General features: G+C 48.1%; 3 non-coding genes across 3 annotated transcripts; all 3 read right to left on the reverse strand.

The window, feature by feature from the left end:
* Positions 1-9,863: 9,863 nt before the first annotated feature.
* On the reverse strand, positions 9,864-9,935 carry TRNAE-UUC. Its single transcript has one exon. It is a non-coding gene; the product is annotated as a tRNA-Glu (tRNA).
* Positions 9,936-13,766: 3,831 nt separating this feature from the next.
* On the reverse strand, positions 13,767-13,848 carry TRNAT-AGU. The gene has a single exon. It is a non-coding gene; the product is annotated as a tRNA-Thr (tRNA).
* A 9,947-nt stretch (positions 13,849-23,795) lies between these two features.
* TRNAR-CCU lies at positions 23,796-23,868 on the reverse strand. The gene has a single exon. It is a non-coding gene; the product is annotated as a tRNA-Arg (tRNA).
* Positions 23,869-25,515: the final 1,647 nt, after the last annotated feature.

The following is a 25,515-nucleotide window of genomic DNA, read 5'->3' on the forward strand; positions in this document are numbered from 1 at the left end:
GATTTTATATACCTCTATCATATTCTCCCTTAGTCTCCTCTTTTCCAAGCTGAAAAGTCCTAGCCTCTTTAATCTCTCCTCATATGGGACCTGTTCCAAACCCCTAATCACTTTAATTGCCCTTCTCTGAACCTTTTCTAATGCCAGTATATCTTTTTTGAGATGAGGAGACCACATCTGTACGTAGTATTCAAGATGTGGGTGTACCATGGACTTATATAAGGGCAATAATATATCCTCCGTCTTACATAAGAACATAAGAAAGGCCGTACCGGGTCAGACCAAAGGTCCATCTAGCCCAGTATCTGTCTACCGACAGTGGCCAATGCCAGGTGCCCCTGAGGGAGTGAACCTAACAGGCAATGATCAAATGATCTCTCTCCTGCCATCCATCTCCATCCTCTGACGAACAGAGGCTAGGGACACCATTCTTACCCATCCTGGCTAATAGCCATTTATGGACTTAGCCACCATGAATTTATCCAGTCCCCTTTTAAACATTGTTATAGTCCTAGCCTTCACAACCTCCTCAGGTAAGGAGTTACACAAGTTGACTGTGCGCTGCGTGAAGAAGAACTTCCTTTTATTTGTTTTAAACCTGCTGCCTATTAATTTCATTTGGTGACCCCTAGTTCTTATATTATGTGAATAAGTAAATAACTTTTCCTTATCCACTTTCTCAACATCACTCATGATTTTATATACCTCTAACATGTCCCCCCTTAGTCTTCTCTTTTCCAAACTGAAGAGTCCTAGCCTCTTTAATCTTTCCTCATATGGGACCTTCTCTAAACCCCTAATCATTTTAGTTGCTCTTTTCTGAACCTTTTCTAGTGCTAGAATATCTTTTTGAGGTGAGAGACCACATCTGTACACAGTATTCGAGATGTGGGCGTACCATGGATTTATATAAGGGCAATAATATATTCTCAGTCTTATTCTCTATCCCCTTTTAATGATTCCTAACATCCTGTTTGCTTTTTGACCGCCTCTGCACACTGCGTGGACATCTTCAGAGAACTATCCACGATAACTCCAAGATCTTTTTCCTGACTCGTTGTAGCTAAATTAGCCCCCATCATGTTGTATGTATAGTTGGGGTTATTTTTTCCAATGTGCATTACTTTACATTTATCCACATTAAATTTCATTTGCCATTTTGTTGCCCAATCACTTAGTTTTGTGAGATCTTTTTGAAGTTCTTCACAATCTGCTTTGGTCTTAACTATCTTGAGCAGTTTAGTATCATCTGCAAACTTTGCCACCTCACTGTTTACCCCTTTCTCCAGATCATTTATGAATAAATTGAATAGGATTGGTCCTAGGACTGACCCTTGGGGAACACCACTAGTTACCCCTCTCCATTCTGAGAATTTACCATTAATTCCTACCCTTTGTTCCCTGTCCTTTAACCAGTTCTCAATCCATGAAAGGACCTGTCATGGGATAAAAGGAAAGCTTAATTTACATAAGAGCCTTTGGTGAGGGACCTTGTCAAAGGCTTTCTGGAAATCTAAGTACACTATGTCCACCGGATCCCCCTTGTCCACATGTTTGTTGACCCCTTCAAAGAACTCTAATAGATTAGTAAGACACGATTTCCCTTTACAGAAACCATGTTGACTATTGCTCAAGAGTTTGTTTTTCTATGTGTCTGACAATTTTATTCTTTACTATTGTTTCAACTAATTTGCCCGGTACCGACGTTAGACTTACCGGTCTGTAATTGCCGGGATCACCCCTAGAGCCCTTTTTAAATATTGGCGTTACATTAGCTAACTTCCAGTCATTGGGTACCGAAGCCGATTTAAAGGACAGGTTACAAACCTTAGTCTTATTCTCTATCCCCTTTTTAATGATTCTTAACATCCTGTTGGCTTTTTTTTGTTGCCTCTGCACACTGCGTGGACCTCTTCAGAGAACTATCCATGATGACTTCAATATCTTTTTCCTGACTCGTTGTAGCTAAATTAGCCCCCATTATATTGTATGTATAATTGGGGTTATTTTTTCCAATGTGCATTACTTTACATTTATCCACATTAAATTTCATTTGCCATTTTGTTGCCCAATCACTTAGTTGTGTGAACTCTTTTTGAAGTTCTTCACAGTCTCCTTTGGTCTTAACAATCTTGAGCAATTTAGTGTCATCTGCAAACTTTGCCACCTCACTTTTTACCCCTTTCTCCAGATCATTTATGAATAAGGTGAATAGGATTGATCCTAGGACTGACCCTTGGGGAACACCACTAGTTACCCCTCTCCATTCTGAGAATTTACCATTAATTCCTACCCTTTGTTCCCTGTCCTTTAACCAGTTCTCAATCCATGAAAGGACCTTCCCTTTTATCCCATGACAACTTAATTTACGTAAGAGCCTTTGGCGAGGGACCTTGTCAAAGGCTTTCTGGAAATCTAAGTACACTATGTCCGCTGGATCCCCCTTGTCCACATGTTTGTTGATTCCTTCAAAGAACTCTAACAGATTAGTAAGACACCATTTCCCTTTACAGAAACCATGTTGACTTTTGCCCAACAATTTATGTTCTTCTATGTGTCTGACAATTTTATTCTATTTATTGTTTCAACTAATTTCCCCAGAACTGACGTTAGACTTACTGGTCTGTAATTGCCGGGATCACCTCTAGAGCGCTTTCTAAATATTGACGTTACATTAGCTATCTTCCAGTCATTGGGTACAGAAGTCGATTTAAAGGACAGGTTACAAACCATAGTTAATAGTTCTGCAACTTCACATTTGAGTTCTTTCAGAACTCTTGGGTGAATGCTGTCTGGTTCCTGTGACTTGTTACAGTTAAATTTATCAATTAATTCCAAAACCTCTTCTAGTGACACTTCAATCTGTGACAGTGCCTCAGATTTGTCACCTACAAAAGCCAGCTCAGGTTTGGGAATCTCCCTAACATCCTCAGCCGTGAAGACTGACACACAGAATCCATTTAGTTTCTCCTCAATGGCTTTATCATCTTTAAGTGCTCCTTTTGTATGTCGATCATCAAGGGGCCCCACTGGTTGTTTAGCAGGCTTTCTGCTTCTGATATAGTTAAAAAACATTTTATTACCTTGTGAGTTTTTGGCTAGCCATTCTTCAAACTCCTCTTTGGCTTTTCTTATTAAATTTTTCACTTAATTTGGCAGTGTTTATGCTCCTTTCTATTTACCTCACTAGGGTTTGACTTCCACTTTTAAAAAGATGCCTTTTTATCTCTCATTGCTTCTTTTACATGGTTGCTAAGCCCCCGGTGGCTCTTTTTTAGTTCTTTTACTGTGTTTCTTAATTTGGAGTATACATTTAAGTTGGTCTGTGTAGTGGAGTGGACTGCCCCACTCCCTGTGAGAGTGGGCTGTGGCAGGCCAGGGCGCCTGCGCAGACATGGAGCCAATCAGAAAAGGTCTTATTGTGAGCCAATCAGGGCCCAGTTTGGAGACAGCCAATCAGGGCCAGGCTCAGACATATATAAAGCCTGCGCAGGAAGGGAGCAGTCAGTCTGTCCCTGGCCTTTGAGGGGGGAAGGTCAGTCTCCAAGGGTGGAGACTAGCACCGCGGACAGCGCAGTGCTGGCCTGGGCCTGGGCTCGGGGAGGTTAGAGAGCTTGAGCCCGTAGCCTGCCAGGCTGTAGGCCCTGAAGGGAAGGGCCTAGCGGGTACAAGGGGCCATAGGGGAAGCAGCCCAGGGAAACAGACAGCGGAGGGGAGAGAAGGACAGCGAGGCTGATGCCAGAGGGTCCCTGGGCCGGGACCCAGAGTAGAGGGCGGGCCTGGGTCCCCCACCCTTCCTCCTTGCAGTACACCCAGCCAATGGCCGTAGGGAGCGGTCATTGTACTACCCCAGATCCCTGACAAGAGGGATTGGACTCAGAGGGCAGTTGGACATAGTGGCTGGGGTGTAGGACTGCTGATCACCGACCCCCGGAAGGGGGTGCAGATGGACTAAGGGGCACTGCCGGAGGGCAGTGGCCTCGAAGAGGACGCCGCTGAGCTGGCAGCAACGCGGGTCCAGAGACAGCAACAGAGGGCAGAACGATGGACGGGACACCACCAGGAGGGGGCGCTCCACTGGACAGAGCTAATTCCCGGAGTCACCAGTGGGAGGGGCCAGGTGGTGAGTCCCTCCTCTATTATGGTGTCTTTAAAAAGCGTCCATGCAGCTTGCAGGGATTTCACTTTAGTCACTGTACCTTTTAATTTCTGTTTAACCCCCTCATTTTTGCATAGTTCCCCTTTTTTAAATTAAATGCCACAGTGTTGGGCTATTGAGTTGTTCTTCCCACAACAGGGATGTTAAATGTTGTTATATTATGCAGTTTATTTTGAGCAACTGCAGTTAGTCGGGAGAGTACACACAGTCAGAGTTTCCCCTCCCGAGGTAGGTCTCGGTTAGATAAACAGTTAAGGCAAGCATTTATACCTTTTGTGACATGCAGATGTTACTCATTACGGTATTTTGTTTGTACATATTCCTTTCTGTTCTCTTACTTCTCTCAGCAATTTCTGTTACAGTCTGCATTCTATTCTTATCTAAGCTCGAAAACCAGCATCTCTTACAGTTCTTTTCCACTCGCCCAGGCCCTGCTTGGAAGTCTCGCGTTATTAGCTGTTAGAGTTAGCCTGTTAAATATCAAAATAAGGAGAAAACACAATTATACAAAGCAAAACGAAATCACAAACAGAAATGTCATTGGAAATACAAATATAAAAAAGGGAAATGCAATCTCCATCATTTTATCATGTCTGGGCCATTCCTGTATTGAGAGCACCTGCTAAGGTCCCTGTGTGCTTATGAGAAACCTGGAGGAACTCATACCACAGCCTGAACATGAAACTCAACTGCTCCCAGGTGTCGCAGTAAAACCCTTTCCCTGCTGTGACGTTGCACTCCATGTGATTTTATGAAAATATACTAATGAATGTGAATATAATGTAACTGGAATATGCTTCATACAAAAGGTCTCTTGTACAGTATCATTAAAAAGCTTATAATCTACTGTGTGTGTTCATGCTATTTGTATGAACCGATCATTCTTGTATCTGAAACTAGAAATATGAACTATAACTCTAAGGTCCTGTTGTAATGATGCAAAGTGTGGTCCATTAATAGTGGTTTGGACTCTTGAAGGCTCCCATTAACCAGGACAATTGACTGGAGATGGCTCTGTCCTGCACCATCTGTGAATCAGGCCAGGAAGAATGAAGGCTTGGGGTCTCACAGGACATATGGATTCCTGTACCAGGGGACATGGTCATCTTAACCCTGGGGCTTTTCCCCAGGAGAGAGATGAAAGATTCCTGCCTTGTACCAAAGCTGTATAAGGGGGTGAAACAGAAGAAAGGTGGCTGCAGTCATGAGAAATCCCTTAGCTACCACCTGAGCTGGAACAAGGACTGTACCAGATGAAAAGATTGGGCCCAGACTATAAATAAGTCTAGTCTGCAAAAGAAGCTTATTGGAAGATCTCTGAGGATGAGAGTTTTATCTGTATTAGGCTTAGACTTGCATGTTTCTGTTTTATTTCGCTCTGTGGAGAATAGAAACTCCACAGAGAAGGAAAAGTTAATGCCCTAGAAAAGTCTGTGTGTGTGAGATGGGTGGGAGGGTGTCTAGAAACCACTCTCCTCTAGTTTCTTTTCTCTGATTTCCTGTAGAAAATCTGAAGCCGGGAGTAAAAAACATCATCTTCTCTGAGGTTTGAATTTAGGGCCTTCAGATTATGAGACTGACACGCTGCCAACTGCGCTAAGAAGGCTTGGAAAAACTTTAGGCTCAGTGCATCTAGGACCCTTCTACAGCCATGACTGGGGCAGGGAAAGAGCCAGGGCTGTGCTGGAAGACGCAGGGAGCTCTGGTGACCAGAGACTTTTTCTGGCAGCTTTCACAGCAGCAAAGAAATCAGTTTGCCCTGCCAGTGAACAATCCACTGGAACTAATGGCAGCACAGGGGGCTGTTTCCAAGCTGTGCACCTACTTCCACCTTTTAGAACTTACTCTCCTTTTCCTAGTAGGGCATTTTCCATGGGGATTAAGCAAAGCAAGTTGGGGAAACTACACAGGTAATAGAAACCTGTGCTCCAGATAAGGCTTGAATTCATAACCCCAGCAGTATCCCCATTTGCACTAACCAGTTGCACCACTGCAGGTGCTTCTTAGACAAAGCTGGGAAGCAGGCAGTTATCAGTCTCTGTGGGTCACACCTTTGCCTGGTAATTGAAAGGTTGATGCATCAAACCTAACTCAAGATGTGACTTTTCAGCCATGAGACTCCAGGACATTTTAACAGGAAGAAAATCTCCTCGATTCTTGTTTAGCCCCATTTGACTCCTTCTGCCCAGCTTCTCCGCGCCCCCCCGCCGCCAGTCTCTTTCCTTCCCCACTGGGGCCGTGCAGAGAGGAGCCCCAGTCAGTCTCTGTCACAGAGTCTGTATCCCATAAAGGGAGGGAGGGGTCGCTCCAAAACACTGATAATGGGGTGGGGAGTGGTGTGTGTGGTTAGGGGGAGAAAGGATGGAGATCTAATGGAGGGTCCCACAGAGATCCCCCCAGATTGGGGAGATCCCCTGCTGCCCCCATCAGCCAGCTGTGGGAAGAACAACTCGATATTGTTTGGGGAAGCCACCTTTAAGAACACAAGTGTAACATGCTAGTTACATTTTAATAAGACCAAAGCCTCCTCAAATCCAGGGTCACAATCATTGGAATGATTTTGCCTTGATATTTTAGCAGCCGCAGACACAAAGCAAGTCAAATTACAGTTTCCGTTCGGAGTCAATGCACACACAAGAATCCGGACGCTTTTAATTCCTTAGGTTCTGCTGCCATTTCATTTGTTTCCTGTTCCAAGATTTATCCTTGTGCAAAGCAACATTACGCCCTTGGGATTGTTCCACTCCCTCGTCCTGCCTGCCGCTCATGGGCAATTTAAAAGGGCCTGGGGACCCCCGCCACCACCGCCAGCAGCACAACGGGACTAAGGCACTTTCCTGCCCGCCCTTGCTCCGTGTGGCACGCCACTCCTGGAAATGCCTGGCACATCCGTGTGGCCCCTGGGGTGGGAGGGGTCTCTATGCGCTGCTCCCTCCTCAAGTGCCAACTCTGTCATCTGTGGCAATGGGAGCTGCGGCGGTGGAGTCTGCGGGCAGCGGTGCGCAGAGACACCCCTGGCCCTCCCACTTAGGGGCTGCTGGTGGGGTGGGGTGTGGGTTGCTTTTGGGAGATGCCCGAGGTAAATGCTGCACCCCTCACCACCTCCTGCACCCCCAACCCCCTGCCCCAACCCAGGCCCCACACCCAAACTCCTTCCAAGACCCTGCCCCCCACACACCCTCCTGCACCTCAACCCCCCCTGACTGAGCCCAGATCCTGCACCCAAACTCTCCCCCAGAGCCTTAGGCAGTTGTGTGTGTGTGTGGGGCGGGGCAGGACCTGATCCCATTCTGGGCACCACCAAAAATTATACAAACCTGCCGCCCCTGTCCAGTCCAACCTTCTGCTGATGCACCTCAGCCCACATCCCTGCAGGGTTTGAAGCTTCCATTGCTTAAATTCCAGGACACTGAGGGGTTTCAGCTCCCCTTTGCCCAGAGGGAGCTTTCACCCCACTCCCAACCAGGTTCTTGTCCATGGGATCACTGTAGGGGGGCTGGGTCCCTCGGTGTCTTTTCTCTCCCTGTGACAGGCCAGGGTGCAATAACTGGGGCATCTGAACACCCAGGACTTTCTGTGGGGCTGCCATTCCTCTTCCCCTTCTGTGGTCTCATCTGTCATTGACTCCATCCTTTTTTCTATCCATCGTCAGCACCATCCCAAGCAAGCTGCACTCACCTCAAAAAGACAGAAAGTCCTGTGGCACCTTACAGAGTAACAGACATATTGGAGCATAAGCTTTTGTGGGTGAATCCCCACTTCATCAGATAAATGTAGTGGAAATTTCCAGGTGCAGATATAAATATGCAGGTAAGAATCAGCCTAGAGATAAGGAGGTTAGTTCAATCAGGGAGGATGAGGCCCTCTTCTTGCAGCTGAGGTATGAACACCAAGGGAGGAGAAACTGCTTTTGTAGTTGGCTAGCCAGGCACAGAATTCCCACTCCATTCATCTGACGAAGTGGGGATTCACCCACGAAAGCTTATGCTCCTGTACGTCTGTTAGTCTATAAGGTGCCACAGGACTCTGTCTCTTTTTACAGATCCAGACTAACACAGCTACCCCTGTGATACTGAAAAAGACAGTGTCCCCTGGTGGGTGTAAATCACTGACCTCTCTGAGCACTGACTGCCCCTCTGTTTCTTTGCCTCTCAGTCTGTGCAGATGGGACCTTTCCCTCCAGTGCTGGAGGATTCGCCCTTCTCATCTACCCTTGTCCCAAGCAGCACAGCGGGTGGGAATCTTACATGTACTGAGGTGACTTAGGAGCAGAAACCGCCCCTGACCTTCCATGCAATTGGCACTTGCCCCTCACTGAGCAGGATTGAAACTCCTGCAGGGAGATTGCAGGGCCACATCCCCTCTGGGCATGAGCAAAGCAGCAGGGTGAAAAAAATGAGCCTGGAGATGAAACCCAGGATCTCATACATGCAGAGCATGTGCTCTACCACTGAGCTACATCCCCAGATGGGATGTGTGTATTATGAGTTACACTCAGAGCCCTCCTGTTCCCAGCACATCCAGTGACGTATAAGCTTCACGAGAAGCCCATTCCCCTCTCTGAGGGCCAGACCTGCTCTCCTGGAGGTTAGTTGTTCATAGGGGTCACTTTGCAGCAGGGCCAGATTCTATGTGTGGGGCAGAGGGAGTTTGTGCTCTGGACTCAGGGTGCAGAGATGCAGGGGAGAGGGCTGAGTTTATTGGGTGGGTGGTGCTGCAATCCCCTGCTGCAAGGTCATGGTGGGGGACGCTGTGAGCAGCTCAACACCTCACCCTGGTGGCAGAAGCGGGGTGGGGAGCTCCAGGTATTTCCACCTGCCTGTGAAGTCCAGCTTTCCCCAGCACATTCACTGCAGTGCAGTTGGGTCACTGTTTCCATGGCTGAACAGCAAATAATCGCTCCCTGTTTCCCTTCTATCTGCAGCAGGGTTAGCCTGTGTCGGTGGTTAGTGAGGTGGATCTACTCAAATCCCCAGAACCTCAGTGATCCTGGTAGCAGGGGTTGGGGCCTGAGATTTTCAGGGTCCTTTCTACCCTCCACCTGGAGTGAACGCAGCTTTTCCCCCATCCCAGACAATCCATGAAATAACAGGGGCATAAAGAAAGAGGGGAGGGAACATCTCACAGCCAGGGCTGGATGTGCCCAGGGCCCCCGGCTTGTCCATTGTTTCCATGGAATTTGGCCCCCTTCTTTGCACAAGGGACAGAGAAAGATCTTGCTGTTCCTGTGTCTGTGCAAGGAAAATTGTGCGTCTGTATGAAAGAGAGGCGGGAAATGGCCCCATGATGAGACAATAGCCTCAGGATTAAGACCTAAGGACTCAGGCTGAGAACTGATAGAACTCCACTCATCTAGGATTTAACAAATTGTCTTCCATGGAGCAGGGCCAGATCCAGCGTTTTTGCCACCCCAAGTGAAAAAAAAAAGCCACAATTTGCAGCACTTTGGCAGCAGCTCTACCACTACTGCTTTTGGGGGCAATTCGGTGGCAAGTCCTTCCCTCCAAGAGGGACTGAGAGGGCCAGACCTGCCTTTGTGCCTCCCCTTTCCATTAGCCGCCTCAGGGACCTGCTTGCTGCTCTGGTGCCTGGAGCCGGCCCTTCCATGGAGACACTGGGAAGATGGGAGAATCAGGAAAATAACATGGATTTGTTTACAGTGCAAGTAAAGAATAACTGAAGGTTTTTTGGTTTAAAGTCACTTTTCCCTGACTGGGAATTGAACCCAGACCTTGGCAGTGAAAGTGCCAAAGCCTAACTACTAGACTACCAGGGAGCTGGTGATATTGTTTTTCTTCTCACTTATGCTACACTTTCTTAGGCTACTTTCTAGCCACTTTCTGAAACCCCTCCATTGTCCACTCCCTGAGGGGCTAGGAGCAGAAAGTGCAGGAATCCCTGTACTCAGGGTCACAACCTGAGCCCAACCCAAGTCACTGAAACAAACTCAAATCATGCTCCCTCCAGCAGGATCACAGAGCCATACAAAAAAACCCCATGAGGAACAATCCTCCTCTGCCTTCATTTACCCCATCGCAACCCTCTCAACAGACAACTCTTGCAGGAAGGACACTGAGCTGATAGGAGCTCTGGCACAGAGACCAAGGGAGGGGTGTTGCTCCCCCTGGGTGTGAGCTGATCACATTCTGACTCCGTGTAATGGGGCTCTGAGCTTTGCCATCTTGTGAGTTCTGAGTGCTGATTCCCCCGGACCCTTCTGCTGGGAGCATGGGGATTGCACAACAGCTGCAAGCCCTTTTCCCATCTCCTTGTTCTCCTCCGCTTCCCCAGACCTTCCCCACAAATGGTTCTATCAGGCACTGGAGGGATCTAAGGACCTGCAGGTTTCCCTCACCCACCTCTTAAGGCAAACAGTGATTCCCTTCTCTGACACTCCTGGGCCTGGGCTTCTTTTGAGTTTTTCCCCAGGGGACCTGATTCCCTGTGAAAATGTGTGTGTGGCGTGTGGGGAACTCAGACTCAGACTCTTCCCCACTAGATGAGTCCAACAGCACCTCCCCTTGGTGGGAGAATCCTAAATTCCACCCTCCCACCCTGGTTACTCTGACGAGCTGATGGCGGCAGCATGCTAAATCAACCCCAGCTCTCTGGTCTAGAACGCAGCATCTAACCAGCCTTGTGACAGTTCCGGTTTGCTCGCTGGAGATATAACAAACCAGGAAAGAAGGCAAATGTCAGACAGGGAACCTCAGCTCACAAATAAACACCCTCAAGGCTCCTTCTACACTGCGACTGGCCAGTTGACTGACTTTAAATCTAGCTAGCTCAGTTGGTAGAGCATGATGCTCTTAATCCCACCATCATAAATCCAAGCCCCATGGTGGGTGGTAGTGACAGCCTTTAGGTGTCACTCTTCTGCTAATAGTTACAGACCAAAATGAAACAAACTCTCTATGCTCTTCGGCCGGTCATGTTTCTTCCTCTCTCTGAGCTTCAGTAAAACATGAAGAGAGAACAAACTGACATTTGCATCCTCTGTTAAGAAAGGAATTTCTCCTCTTCCATTCTACCCCAGGCAAGAAGAGGGGATAATAACCATTTAACGGATGTCTGCAAAGAGAAAAGTTTGGTCATTATAAATAGGACGATGATCCATTGTTCTCCATGTCCACTGACGGTAGGACAAGAAGTAATGGGCTTAATCTGCAGCCAGGGAGATTCATGTTAGATGCTGGGAACAGCTTTCTAACTCTGAGTGTAGTTAAGCTGTGGAATAGGCTCCCAAGGGTGTCTGTGGTGTCTCTGTCCTCGGAGGTTTTTAAGAACAGGTTGAACAAACCTCTGTCAAGGATACTCTGCATATACTTGGTCCCATAGACAACCTGCTCTGGCTCTGGTTCCCTCCTTCTGCTCCCTGCCTGGGCCAGCTGCTCTGGGCACTTGACCCCACATGGCCCTCACGCATCGTCTCTGCTTGGCCCTGCCTCAGCAGAGAGGGCTGGATTTCATGACCTCTCCAGGGCCCTTGCAGCCATACAGATCTGTGATTCGATGCCATCGCAATATAATATAAACAACAACAAAAGTGGAAACACCCCAATGTAACATCTAACAATTCAGCGTGAACTGACATTCCACAGCACAAAGTGACAACACGTAGGAGTGCAAAGCCCGACAGTTCAGCACCATGCAAATGAACGCCCCATGGGGCAAAATGACACACTGCAAAAGAGCTCAGCTCAAACCAACGCAACACAAGCCAGTGCAAAAACCATACAGCACGAAACAATGTGTCAGAGTGCAAAGTGACACTGTGCAAAACAGCTCAGCATGGAACAATGACACAGCACAAACCCCCACAACAGAATCCTATAGAAAGGTAGGGCAGGGAGGGACCCCAAGAGTCAGGACGAAGTCTCCCTAGGCCATCCCTGACAGGTGTTTGAAGAACAAGGAAACAAAGGGCACCACAAACGTATGTTTTTTGGATGAGCCAAGAAAAGGGAGTAGCATTGTCCCCCTCTGGTAGCCCTTGTTCAGTTCCAGGTCAGAAAGCAAAACTCTTCTGCAAGAATATCCAAAGTATATTGTGTTTCACTTTACTTCATAAGTACAGTTGTGTGGCAATTAAATGATGACCCTAAAGTTTCATAAAAGTGTGGGAAATACGGACGTATCTGAGAAAATGGCTTGGAATGAAGAAAGACAAAAAATTGATCGGTCGAGAGAACAGGCCCTGTTTCCCCCTGGTTTGGAGCTTCTCTCACAACTACTGGAATAGCAAAGCTAAGCAAATGGGGTTCTATTATTGCAAAGGAGATTGAAGTGAGGCCATTTTCTCCCGATAGAATTAAATGGTAATGTCAGGAGTGGGATTTGAAACCACATCTCCATGCAGAGACCAGAACACCCAAGGGATTGGGAAAAATGAGTCTTATAACTAGCACTTTAGACCAGTAAACCATCCTGATACTACAAAGAATGTGACTTATCAACCCTAGTTTTCATTAATAGTTGATGGACTCTTTAGGGAGGTCAAGACGGCACATCTCTTTCAACTCCTAGAGACCTTCTACAGCACAGCTGATTTTTAGACACACTCACCCAGACCTAAAGTTACACGTTTCCTGGAGCTCCATGAGTTCTGCAGTGTTGTAATGTCCCTGCTCACATTTTAAGTGAACAAAAGATGGGTGCTGGCATTCTGAAACAGTAATGGTGAACCTCAAAATCCTGCCCTGGGGGCCAGACAGTTAAGCAACCAGCACCCACAACCTCTACCATGACAGCATCCTGTCTGGGAACAACTCACAGGTCAATAGCTGGGGTGTGAAATCCTCATTTCTTTGTTGTTCTATCACTGTAGTCCCCACTTTCCTATTGCTTGTCTGTATAATCTCTGTCTGGTTCTGTGACTGTATCTGTCTGCTGTATAATTAATTTGTTGGGTGTAAACCAATTAAGGTGGTGGGGTATAATTGGTTAGATAATCATGTTATAATATGTTAGGATTGGTTAGTTACATTTCAGTAAAATGATTGGTTAGGGTATAGCTAAGCAGAACTCAAGTTTTACTATATAGTCTGCAGTCAATCAGGAAGTAAGGGGGGGAATGGGAATGGGGGTAGGGGAATGGGAATTCTGTTTTGCTAAGGGGGGGAATAGGAACAGGGAATGGGAACAGGGACAAAGACAAGCCTCTGTGGTGTCAGAGCTGGGAAGGGGGACACTGAGGAAGGAAATTGGAATCATTGCTTGCTGGAAGTTTACCCCAATAAACATTGAATTGTTTGCACCTTTGAACTTCGTGCATTGCTGCTCTCTGGTCACGCGAGAAGGACCAGGGAATGGGAGGGTGTTGGGATAAACCCTCTAACAAGTACGTCTTTCAGGGTGTGAAAACCCCCAGAACCAGTATAATTAAGCTGACCTAAGCCATGGTTAGATAGTGCTAAACGAAAGGAAAGATTGTTCTGCCAATGCAGCTATTACAGGGATGGAAAACCCCTCCAGTCACTGTAGCAACTGTCTACTCCACAGTGCTACAGCAGTATTTTAAGTGTAGACAGCCTCAGAGTGAGACCAGATCTTGCTCCATGGACACTCAGGCACTAAGACAACAGCAATGACAATACACTGATGCTTCCATAGTTGGCAGGATTCAAATCTGCGTGGGGAGACCCCAATGGATTACTAGTCCATCGCCTTAATCACTCAGCCACAACTACTTGATGTACAGCTGCTTCACTACACAATGTTTCTGTTCTCACAGAATTGTCACTTCAAATTGCTCAGACCAGCTCCCCTAGCACACTCACGGCTGTGCATTAGTGTAAGTGTGTCCATGGCTGAACAGCAAGAGTTCCTGCCCATTTCCCTTCCAGCTGGAGCATGATGAGAGTGTGTTTGTGTGAATGACATTGCTATAGGTTGTTGTTCATTCCCCACACTGACAATTCAGACAGTCCCTTTCCTATTCAAATCTCCACCATATCATGCCACTAGCCGGGGTCAGGATTTCTCTGGGGCACTGAACTATTTCAGGGGGTTGATGCATGAACTCAGCCTTGCATTCCATCCCTGATGTTTCATGGACTAACAACAGCAGCAGAAAGAAAGAGCCGAGCCAATATCTCCCTGGCAGGTGCCACGTCCCCTCTGTCTGGCCATCGCCATTGCAGGACAGAAGGTTCACTGGAATCGAATACCCTGGCTCAGACCAGAGACACAGGGAGGTTTTGCTGTTCATGGATCTGTGCAAATGAAATTGTGTCTCTGTGTGAAATTGAGGTGGGAAATGAAACGTCCACATGGTGGCCCAATGCCCTAAGGAATGTGGGTGAGGGACTCTGGCTGAGAAATTATTTAACAGGAATTGGTATCAATGTATTGCCCTGATTAAAGGCTATGGCTAAAAGGCAGCCACTGTTGTTAGTACTTGAACCTGCGTGAAGACACCCGAGTGGGTATCAAGTCCATTGCCTTAACCAGGGATAGTCGATTATTTTATCAAGATCCAAATTTCTTGGTCAAGGTCCAGTCAATGTCTAGACAGCAGAGAAAATAATACACTGATGATAATAAGAAGTATATAGAAAGATTTTGCAGTCACTATGGGCATAACTATGGTGATTGTTTCATGTTTCACTCTTTATATCTGGCACCACCACTGCCTTTCCCTTTAGTCTTGTAGTTAACAAAGGGTAAAACTAAACATCACTTCAGATACAAGGGAGTGTTTGTGTTCATTCCTCTTAGCTACACAGGGGTTTGATGTAGCTGCTTTCAATCCTCTGGCTCTGCTGGGATAAGTAACATTCCAGGGTGTCACTGAACTGAAGGAGGGAGATCACTTTTTGACAGGTTACGCCTCCTTTTAAGGGTGTTTGTCTGCCTGGCAGCCCTGGTTCCCAGGTGTCTCCTGAGGGAAGAAAGTTTCTGTGCAAAATACCAAAACTTTTAACAGAGAGGAGGGAAAGGCCATGGCCACATGATGGGGCCAGTATGTACCACAACATGGTTCTTCTATGGGGGATGACTCTGAACACTGACTGATCTCCACTCCCTTGGATTTGAAGAGATGTTTAGTTGTGCACTTAGGAACCTATAAGGCTGAAGCAATTTTATGGATGGTGACACCACGATTGAAGGGTTATTTAATGTTGTAAAAATTGTTAAAAACACTGAGCTTAAACTGGAACTGCCTGTTATTAAAGGCTGGTTTCCCCACGCCAGTTCCATAAGCACTGCTAGAAACACCCTGGCTTCTCTCCTGCCTCGGTGGGAACTGGAGGGAATCGTCCCCTGCTGCCCTTGGCTCCAGGCTGGTTTTTCTGGGGAGGGGACGTGGAATTGATTTGTTTGCTGTTGAGAAGGGAGCCAGGCCAGTTCTCAGGGAACGAGAACTCCCAGCATCTTCCCAGCCCAGCCCAGGCTGCTGCCCTGTCCCAGCCTCTGTTCCCCTGGGGGCCCTGCGTGTTTGGCTCTAGAGCAGGCTGGGAGCAGCAGCTGAGGCAGAGGATGGCCTGGGCCGGGCAGATAAGAAGGAGTTTAGCAAGCAAAAAAGGTAAAATGGCAGTGGAGTATTACCTTGGACTCAACGGCATTTCTCCATTGGTCTGTCTGCTTTGGGGCAGGGACAATAACACGTCCTGCTGCTTTCGTTATTTCAAAGGGCGGTTTAGGATTTTCATTCTCACACACGGTGCACAAAGCAGGACTCAACCTTTGGCGTAAACTAAACAAGCTGCTCACAGATTCTGGCAGCCACAATGAGCATTTGGTGTGAGAGCTCAGACCTGCTCCTGTCCCATAGGGAGGGTGTCATCAGTGTGGGGACTGGACCACTGACCTACCCGCTCCTAACTCCCAAACGTTCAGTAACTCTATTATCAGTGCCTGTGAGTGTTATTTAAACCATAAGAAAAACCACACTGGGCTAGACCGAAGGCCCATCTAGCTCTGAATCTTGTCTTCTGACAGTAGCCAAGAGCAGGTGCCCCAAAAACCAGTCAACAAAGCACCCCTGGGAGTTGAACTGAGGATCTCCTGTTTATGAAACAGAGGTTTTAGCCAGCTAAGCCATGGTGCCTGTGAGTAGCAAGAACACACTGTCTGCTCACACCCGACTCCCTACCATCACCACCAGGGCCTGACAAGCTTTGCTTGTGTATGGATTTTGCAAAGCAGAGGAGCAGGTGAGGTTTTCTTTGCAAGCTGTGTGTGAGTGAATATTTGGCCAGGTCTGCACTACAAAGTTGTTTCAGCAGAATTATATTGCTCAGGTGTGTGAAAAAACACACAACACTCTCTCGGTCGGTAGCTTGTGGCTGGTGTACACAGTGCAATGCCACGTCTGGCGACAAAACTGCCCTGTTTTGCTGACAAAATAAAACGACTTCAATGAGAGGGCTAGAGCTTTTTGCAGCAAACTTAAAGTGACAGAGTAGACGCTGCTGTTCATTATATCACCATAACTGGCCTTCCCCAGTATCCCACAATGCCTGCTGTGAACTCGCCTGCCCTGCATTCCTGCTACAGAGCCATGGGCCCCTCCCCTTTCATTGCTCTGCGAAGTTCTGACAGCTGAGCCTGCTGCTCTGCTCCAGCAGCCAGGAGAAAATCACTGCCGTGGATGCTGCTCTCTCCCGCTCTGTGAACACAGAGCAGGGTGGTGGGAACTTCCTGACAGTGTAGGGGGGCTACTGGCATCCGAACTGTGACACACCCATGACACCCCTTCCCTCGAGGAGGCTCTTACCTTCTAAACAGGGACTTCTGTTTTCTAGTAAAATCACTAAAAGGGAAGGAGAAAACGCGAAAGAGGTTCCTCCTGGCACTCACATGCCTGAACCCGAATACTCTCTCAGTCCTCAGAGACCTGGAGAAGGAGACTTGCTGAAGCAAAGCTACAGGGGTCTCTGAGGTTTCCCTGTCCCCTTGCCCCTCTCCTGCCTGGCTGATGTCATCATCTCTCTGTGAGGTCACCACCTCCCCACCACCTTTGACCAATAGTCTGAGGTCCTGTAAAAGGCCTTTTTGATGTCACTGCCACACCCCTCTCTTGCTGTGCTAATGTCCTGCCCCTGGCCAGGCACTTTGAAGGTTTGAGCTACTCCCTGTGGATCACCCCACTCAAGGAGCGTTCGTTCTAGGAAGCAAGCTGGGTAGACAGGAAAACATCAGATGCTGCTCCCACTGCTACACTCAGTTTTTCAGAAATTAGTCGACTTTATGGCCAGAAGAGACCATTAGAGCATCTGATTTGACCCCCTGCATATCACAGGCCTCCTGTATGACACAATAGGTACTTTTGGGACAAACAAATTCCAGAAAGGCATCTAGTCTTCATTAAATGACATCAGGAGATGGAGAATCCACCACTTTCCCTAGAAGACATTTTTCTCCAGCCCTCAGAACATTTGGTGGCTCTTTGCTATTGAACGAGCTCAACCTGTTTAGCTTATCAAAAGAAGATTGAAAGGTGATTTCACTGAAGTGTTGAAGGGCCTTAATGGAGAGAAAATATTGGGTATGAAAGGGCTCTTTAATCGAGCAGAGAAAGGCATAACAAGACCCAATGGCTGGAAGGTGAAAAGAGACAAATTCATATTACAACTAAGGCACAAATATTCAACAGCGAGGATGATTCACGACAGGAACAAGCTCCCAAGGAAAGTGGTGGATTCTAATTCTAATTCCTTATGAATATTCTGCATGTTTGTGTCTGCAGGGGAGGAACATGCCATATGCCCAGAGGACTTTATTCCTCCAGCCTGCAAGGACAGAGGGGATGTCAAGGAGTTACTCCTTCAATCCTCCCCACAGAAAGGCCCTTCTTAGGAAAGGCAAAATCCTGGAGAGAAAGAATAACACTGAACAAGACTCCAGAAAGACAGGTTTTTATAATCACAGTGAGAAGTTTTTCACCGTCTTGAACCCTGGACCCTCAGATTAGAAATCTGATGTTCTGCCAACTGAGCTAGCCAGATTCACATGTGGAAAGTATAAGTTGGTGCAGAGGTGAAGCTAGTCAAGAAAAAGTGAGACGGCCACAATAGGGAAACCTGCTGCTCTCTCTCTCTTCCCAGCCCTGGCCTGGCTGGGTATTAGTGCTGGTTAAAAAGACAGGAAAATATCGGCATCTACCAGCCATTCATAGCTGTACAAGACTCAGGCACAATACAGAGGTGCCCATCTGCAAGTGCCGAATGGTTGGATTGGCTAATGCAGCCTGCAGATGTCCAGGGCACTCTGGGATATAGAGCCAAGTGTCCATCACCATCATTCTTTCAAAGGGATAATGATAATGGTAGCAAGGTTCAAAACTGACTCAGCAGTTGCATACAAAGGTGCACGTTTGGCAGTTACGTTGGCTCAGGTTGGCCACCCCGGTCTAGATGTAGAAGTTACAACATTTAAACTTGAAAGAGGGGCCAATTTCCCCATCATTTCCCACCTTTACATCCAAACACGATGAAGGTAGCAGATAGAGCCAGAGCAGGTTGTCTATGGGACCAAGTATATGCAGAGTATCCTCGACAGAGGTTTGTTCAACCTGTTCTTAAAAACCTCTGAGGACAGAGACACCACAGATGCCTTTGGGAGCCTATTCCAGAGCTTAACTGCACTCAGAGTCTGACATTGGTGAAGTAGGAGGCTGAGAAAAACAACACTGGCTGTCAGAAAAAAACAGCCCTCCCTGGTGCTTTAAGCAGTGGGTTCTGGTGTTTTAACAGCCATGGCCTGGGTTCAATTCCCCTTAAAAAACAGAAGTTTTTCAATGAAAATCTCCATTCATTTTGCATGTGAAATGGAAAGGAAAAGAGGGCTTCTTGTCCTTATCAACAAGGCAAAGAATGGCTTTTTGCTCAGTAAATATTTTTAAAAGGCGCTGACTCGACCTGAATATCTCATTGCATTTGAATTTACAATGGAATGATTCTCTCTAGGATAGACAGAAATTCTTCAGCTAGACTCGGATTCCACGGGAATACGAGAAGCGATTGTGTCTAACACCTGCCTTTTTTCGGACAACAGTGATGTCCAAGTTTTCCATGGACATTTCCCTTTAAGCACCTCAGGCCCCATCCAGCAATACAAGAAACTGAAATGCACAGAAAGTTTCTCACCATAGGATTCACTGACCAGGTCGGGGGAAAAGTTTTGCCAGAACACTTGGTTATAATATCCCTCCCTGACCTTAAATGGAAAGCAAGGGGATAACTCTCAGAGCACATAACCACAGCTTATGAGTCTCACATTCTACACTGTCAATGTACCCTTCTCCCTCCCCCTCTATATTGACCAGCCAAGCCTGCCCCCCTCAAGCCACGCCAAGACTCTTGTGGGTAAGGAGCTTGGAATTTACCCAGCTAGGGGCTCTAGATGCACCACTTTTGAAGATGTTTGAATTCCCTCCAACTTCTCTCATACAAATGCTAAATAGTTGGTGGTGTAATGTTACAGGAGAGGTTGAAATTAGGCTATTTCGTCAGATAGAAAACAGTGATTGTGTCAGGAGTGGGATGTGAATGTGCACGTACATATGGAGCCTAGAGCAACAAATGACAGGGTTAGAGGGCTTATTCCTTCACCCTCTCACTTCCCTGGTCCTTCTCGCATGAACAGAGAGCAACAATACCCAAAGTCCAAAGGCGCAAACAAGTCAATGTTTATTGGGGTGAACGTCCAGCAAGCATGATTCCAGTTTCCTTCCTTAGTGTCCCCTTCCCAGCTCTGACACCACAGAGCCTTGCCTGTGTCCCTGTTTCTGTTCCCATCCCCTGTTCCCATTTCCCCCTGTAGCAAAACAGGATCCCAATTCCCCCATCCCCAGTCCCTGTTCCCATTCCCCGCCCCCCGCCTTCCTGATTGACTGCAGACTATATAGTAAAACCTGAGTTTTGCTTAGCTATTCCTTAACCAATCATTTTACTGAAATGTAACTAACCAATTCTAACATACTGTAACATGATTATCTAACCAATTATATTCCACCACCTTCATTGGTTTACACCCAACAAAATTAATTATACGGCAGACAGAAACAATCACAGAACCAGACAGAGACCATGCAAATAAACATACAAAACAATACAGAAGGGAGGATTTCACAACTACATCTATACAGACATAAGCGTTTTCCAGCTGTGTCTATTGATAAGTGAGTTCTTGCAAGACAGGATGCTACCAAACTAAGTTTCCCTTTCTCTGGAGGTGATAGGAATATCAGGGCAGGATTGTATTCCTAACAGCCCAATAGCACCTTATTTCAATGTGACTAGTTGGGAACGTGAGGATGTGACCATACACCTCCCACCTTATGGCTGCCTTTGCTGCTTAGCTGAAGAACCAGGCCTCAGATTGTCACAGTAAGAGAAGGCCATTACACAGACAGACAGTGATCTTTTATTCTTTCTTTTATATCTTTATAACTAGCTAAGTGATAAAAATACACCTAAATTCTTAAAGTACAGGCCTTTGCAGACAGGCCTGAATATCTGTATCCTAACAGTCCTCGAGGTCAGGCAGCCTCTGGGTAAGAGGGTGGGGACTCAGATCCTCCCGCTGGCCAATTCCACCAGGGTCATGTATAAACCAGGCAAGTTCCCCACAATAGCCAGACCAGATGCCCCCTTTACACTTGTGCTCTGTTGTCATTGCTTCTCTGTCTCTCTTCCCCTCAATCTCTGCTGCTCCCACTCTGAGCTTTCTCAGCACCTGGCCCCACAGCGCTTCCTGACAGCCAGAGACTGCGCTATCTGCACCTGCAGATGTGGCCTCTCTCCTGATTGCTAAGGAAAGGAACCTTTCCAGGAAATGGCCACAGCTTCTGGGAATCCCTGTGTGGCTGTGAACAGAGTTTGGCTCCTAGCACACAAGGCAACTTAAAAGCTGAGCACCCAGACAGGGGCTTGAACCCTGGATCCTCAGATTAAGAGCCTGACGCTCTATCAGCTGAGCTACCTGGGCTTGTTAGAAAACAGCTTCACCATTCACCACAAGAGTGATTATCCCAGTGTGCAGGCACGAGTGAGCAGGCAGGCAAAAGAGAGGCAAAAAAAGTCCCAGGAACCCCTCCTCTTTTTCTGCACAGCCACTGCCTGTCAGCAGGATTCCTCCTCCTCCTCAGGGAGACTAAATCTCTGTGCCTAGACAGCTGGTCCATCCGCTGCACCTCAATCCCCCATGCCCGAGCCTCCCTGCCAAAGCCCTGCACCTGGCCCCATACAATTAAGTCTCATGTGTTGCTGGGAACTTAACTTCTTGTGCCCAGAGAGTCTCGGCCCCCTCAGCAGATGACCTGAGAAACACAGTGTCCGGCTTTACCAAAGAAGAGCTTAGACCCCCTCATCATGTGGCCTAAAGGATAAGGCATCTCCCTGTGGATCGGATGATTCAGGATTTGAGTCCCCTCGTGGTTGTGCTCACTTTGTGCTGCAAGTCCTGCTTTCTTCACAGCTGGAACCTCTTCTTGGTCACTCAGGCCAATGCTCTGGCTTCAGCTAGAGCCCCGGGAAGGAGTTGGGGGTTGGGGAGAGGCTAAAGCTCCAAGTTAGCCGCACTGACAGGCCAGGCAGTGTAATGAGGGAGTCACCAGGCCAGGGGGTCCCATCCTCCGTGGGAGCTGGAACTGCCTGGGCCAGAGTGGGGCAGAGCTAAGGAGAGAGCAGGAGCCCAAGAAGAGCCAGGGAGCAGAGCTGCACAGGTGTGGTGCCAGAAACTGCTCCCTGTAGGACTTTGCTACCTGCAGCAGTTACTGAGACCTGAAGTTGTTCTTATTTGCTGACTTGTCCTAATTGGCTAAAACTTGACAGTGGTGGGAGATGGAAGCATAAAGGCTTCGTCCTCCAAGCGACCCTGCCTGGTGTCCATCTGTACCTATTACCTCTTAACACAGGATTGTAAAAAATAGAGTGAGGTCATTTAAACATCATTTATTTTGCAGCTTCATTTACTGTGCTAACAATGTAGCATCCTGACAGCGATACGTCTGCCCATGTGCCCTGTGGGTTGGATTCATTTTAGTGGGATGCGGGACATGTGGAGGATAATTTAAACTCTTAATTTCCTTAGGGTTTCCCTGCAATATACTTCTATGCTGGTGCAATTTCTGACCATTGCACGTCTATTGTATTTATTACAATAGCACAAGTAAGTCACACAAGTGACATAGTCTAAGGGCGTGGCTACACTTGCAAGTTAGAGCGCATTAAAGCAGCCCCGGGCGCCCTAACTCCTGAGGTGTCCACACTCGCATTGCACATGGAGCACCTGGGCTCTGTACATGGAGCGCTCCTGGTAATCCACCTCCATGAGAAGTATAAAGCTCGCTGAGCCTTGCTGAAATACCCGGGCATCAGTGTGGATGATGTGTTGCATCACTGCACTGTGTTTGGCCTCAGGAAAAGTCCCATAATCCCCTGAAGTCAAGTGCCCACTCTGGTCATTGTTTTGAAATCGGCTGCAGGCATGCGGATATCCCCTTTCAAAGCTCCGTTTCTGACAGCCGGCTGCTTATCTGCTCTGGGACAAAGCAACCATTAGTGTGGAATGCTGCTGTTGTGAGTGTGTATGGGGGTGGTGGGGTCTGCTGCTGTCTGATCACACAAGACAGCATGCTGACACACTCTCAGCCCCCCAAACACACTGTCGCTCCCGCCACGTACACACAACACACTCCCTGTCACACTCCATCCCTGTCCCCCATTTGAAAAGCACATTGCAGCCACTTGCACACTGGGATAGCTACCACAGTGCACTGCTTTCTGTGGCATTGCCAGAGCTGCTAAAGTGGCCACTCCAGTGCGCTTGCAGCTGTCAGTGTGAACACACGGCAGCGGTTTCCCTGCTGTGGTTTAACTCCCAGCGCTCTACCTCTGCAAGTGTAGCCAAGCCCTAAATTTGCCAAACCAACCGAACTCAGTAACTGCCCTCCACCACCACATGCAGGGAGTAGGGGCACCGTGGAGCACACGCCGCACTTACTGGCTCAGCCTTGTGCATGCAGGGGTGGCCACCTCCCCATTGATGAGACCTGGTCCCACCATCTCCGTGGAGCTCCAGTCTGCCCTGCTGCCATCCCTGTCTGTGTTGTCTTCTCTAGCAGTTGACTGGAAGGTGAGTATTGGCCACACGCCATGTAGCCGTGTTGTCTCGAAGGGCGAAAGCAGGAGGAATGGTGCCTTCATAGCCCACCTAATATTCCATAACATAGTTAAGGAAAATATTTCTCAATGAATTCTCAGTAAAAGATCAGAAGCAGCCAGTGTCTGCATCAGTCTACGAGCATTGGTATTTTCTTGAAATTTGTCAGACCAACCTATCTAACACCAAACACACATTTGAAGTTCTTCTTTTCACACTGTTGCTCATTCTCAGGTTCTGCTTTGTCTCCAGACAGATCCATTCTCTTTCAGGACAGCCTTGCTCTTTCTGTCTGTTTCACTCACTGAGGTGTCGGAGTAAACACTCCCCTTCCCTCTATTCTCAGACAAACACTAGTATTAAGTGTTTGCTACTGATGGGACTAGAAAGCATTTGTCAAGTGGAAGATGCTGTTTCTGGGGGATTGCTCCCAAGATCCAGCACTTTGGGTTCAAACGTCTCCCAGTTTCCTTGGTGAAAATAACACCAAGGCTTTGTTGCAATCTACAAGGAGGAAGGAGTTTTTCACCCCAGATGGGACTTGAACCCACAATCTCTGGCTTAGGAAGCCAATGCCTTATCCATTAGGCCACTGGGGCCCTGAAGAGCAGTAAAAAGAAGGATGGAAATTCCCTCTCAGGATTGCACATTCCTCACATTCATTCAGAAGCCAAATACCCCATTTAATGGCCTTACAGAAATGTCTGCATCCCCTGGCAGCGAGGCTACTGGGCAGGTGGCTGACAGAGCTGAGCACCACCTTTCTGCCAGCCATCTTTAGAGAAGATCCCTACCCTAGAGTCACCCCTCCCTCCTTCAGCACCTCCACATCTGTGGCTCTGAGCGGCAGTAGGATGATTAGGGGGCAAATCCGGGGCTGGAAGGGGGGTAAGGTCGGCCTGTAAGGAGTAACCAGGTGGGGCAGACCCAGGGGGAAGCTGTGGGCTGCTGGTCAGTTGTTGGGATCTGAGCTCTAGATCAAAGCTGCACAGTGACCTGACACCCAGGGTTATAAGACTGACATAGTGACCCCCTTACTGGCCTCAGTGACCCCCAAACCCTTGTTACTAAGGGCATTGAGGAGTCTCTGTCCCTTAATAACTTCTGGGAGCTCCCCAGCAGGCTGCGGGAGTCAGCCGCCTCCTGCCACACAGGTTAGACTCTTGGTGCTGTGCCAGCCGCCCCCTCGCTTGCAGGTCCAGTGTAAGAAGAGGGTTTTGATTAATCGAGCTCTGTGTGATGGGCACAGGATGCTTCCACTCACTAGCATAGCTGGGGGGGAGCAGGGGGAGCAGCTAAGGGCGTCGGGTTCCTCCGGTGGGGGTGTGGAGCAGCCGTTCGTTTTCCTGTTCGCACTCCTCTGCGGTGTGAAAATCGGGGAGGGGAGGCGGAAGCCCCACTTCCCTCCCGAAATGACGCCCAGTGGGGGAAGCCAGGACAACAGGGTGGGGTGGCAGGTGGTGGCCAGACTCTCACTGCCAGGGTCTAGTCTAGCTCAGGGTCCAGCTCAACTTCCTCCCCGCACCACTGGCCCCCAGTCCCCTTCCACCACCAGGTCAGCCCGGGCACTAGGGCAGGAACAGGGTGAGGCAGCAAGTCAAGCTGAGCAAGGCAGGAAAAAGCGAGTCTTGTGTTCATGGGCCACTCAAAATGATGTCCTTTTTGTGTGTGACTGCTGCAAAAACATCCTGGGCAGAGAAGCAACAGGCCAAAAAACTGCCACACAGCTGCCAAAGTAGCTCAGTTGCGAGAGCGTTAGACTGAAGATCTAACGGTTCTTGGTTCAGTCCCAGGCTTTGGCAGGTTCTTTCATCTCTCTTTGTGCAGCGGTGGCTTGTTCTCTGGGAGGGCAGCAGCACCTTTACCTGAGTCAAGTACCTGATTTTGAGCTCCCCAGCAGGACAACAGAGAGCAGGGGCTTCTGCCCTTAGGCTGGCCCACCTGACCTATAATGATGAGAGATGGGAGCTGTCTTTCCCACATGACTTATCGGTTGACCCAAAATGGCAGGAACGGAGTGAGGCAGGACGGCCCTCAGAGATGGTGCCAGAGGGGGCAGGGACTTGGGAGGAAAGCTCCTCTGCAAAGCTGAGTGATGACAGTACTGGGGAAGGGGCATCTGGCATGTGCAATGTGGCAGGGATTCAGAGGCACTTGATGTTAAGGTGTGAAAGGAAAGATCTATGGTAGGAACTGGCTCCCGTCCTCTGGACCACACAGTATTTGGTGTTGGGGCGGATTTTAAT

The sequence above is a fragment of the Mauremys reevesii genome, linkage group 12 (genome assembly GCF_016161935.1).
Source record: "Mauremys reevesii isolate NIE-2019 linkage group 12, ASM1616193v1, whole genome shotgun sequence".
Lineage (NCBI taxonomy): Eukaryota > Metazoa > Chordata > Testudines > Geoemydidae > Mauremys > Mauremys reevesii.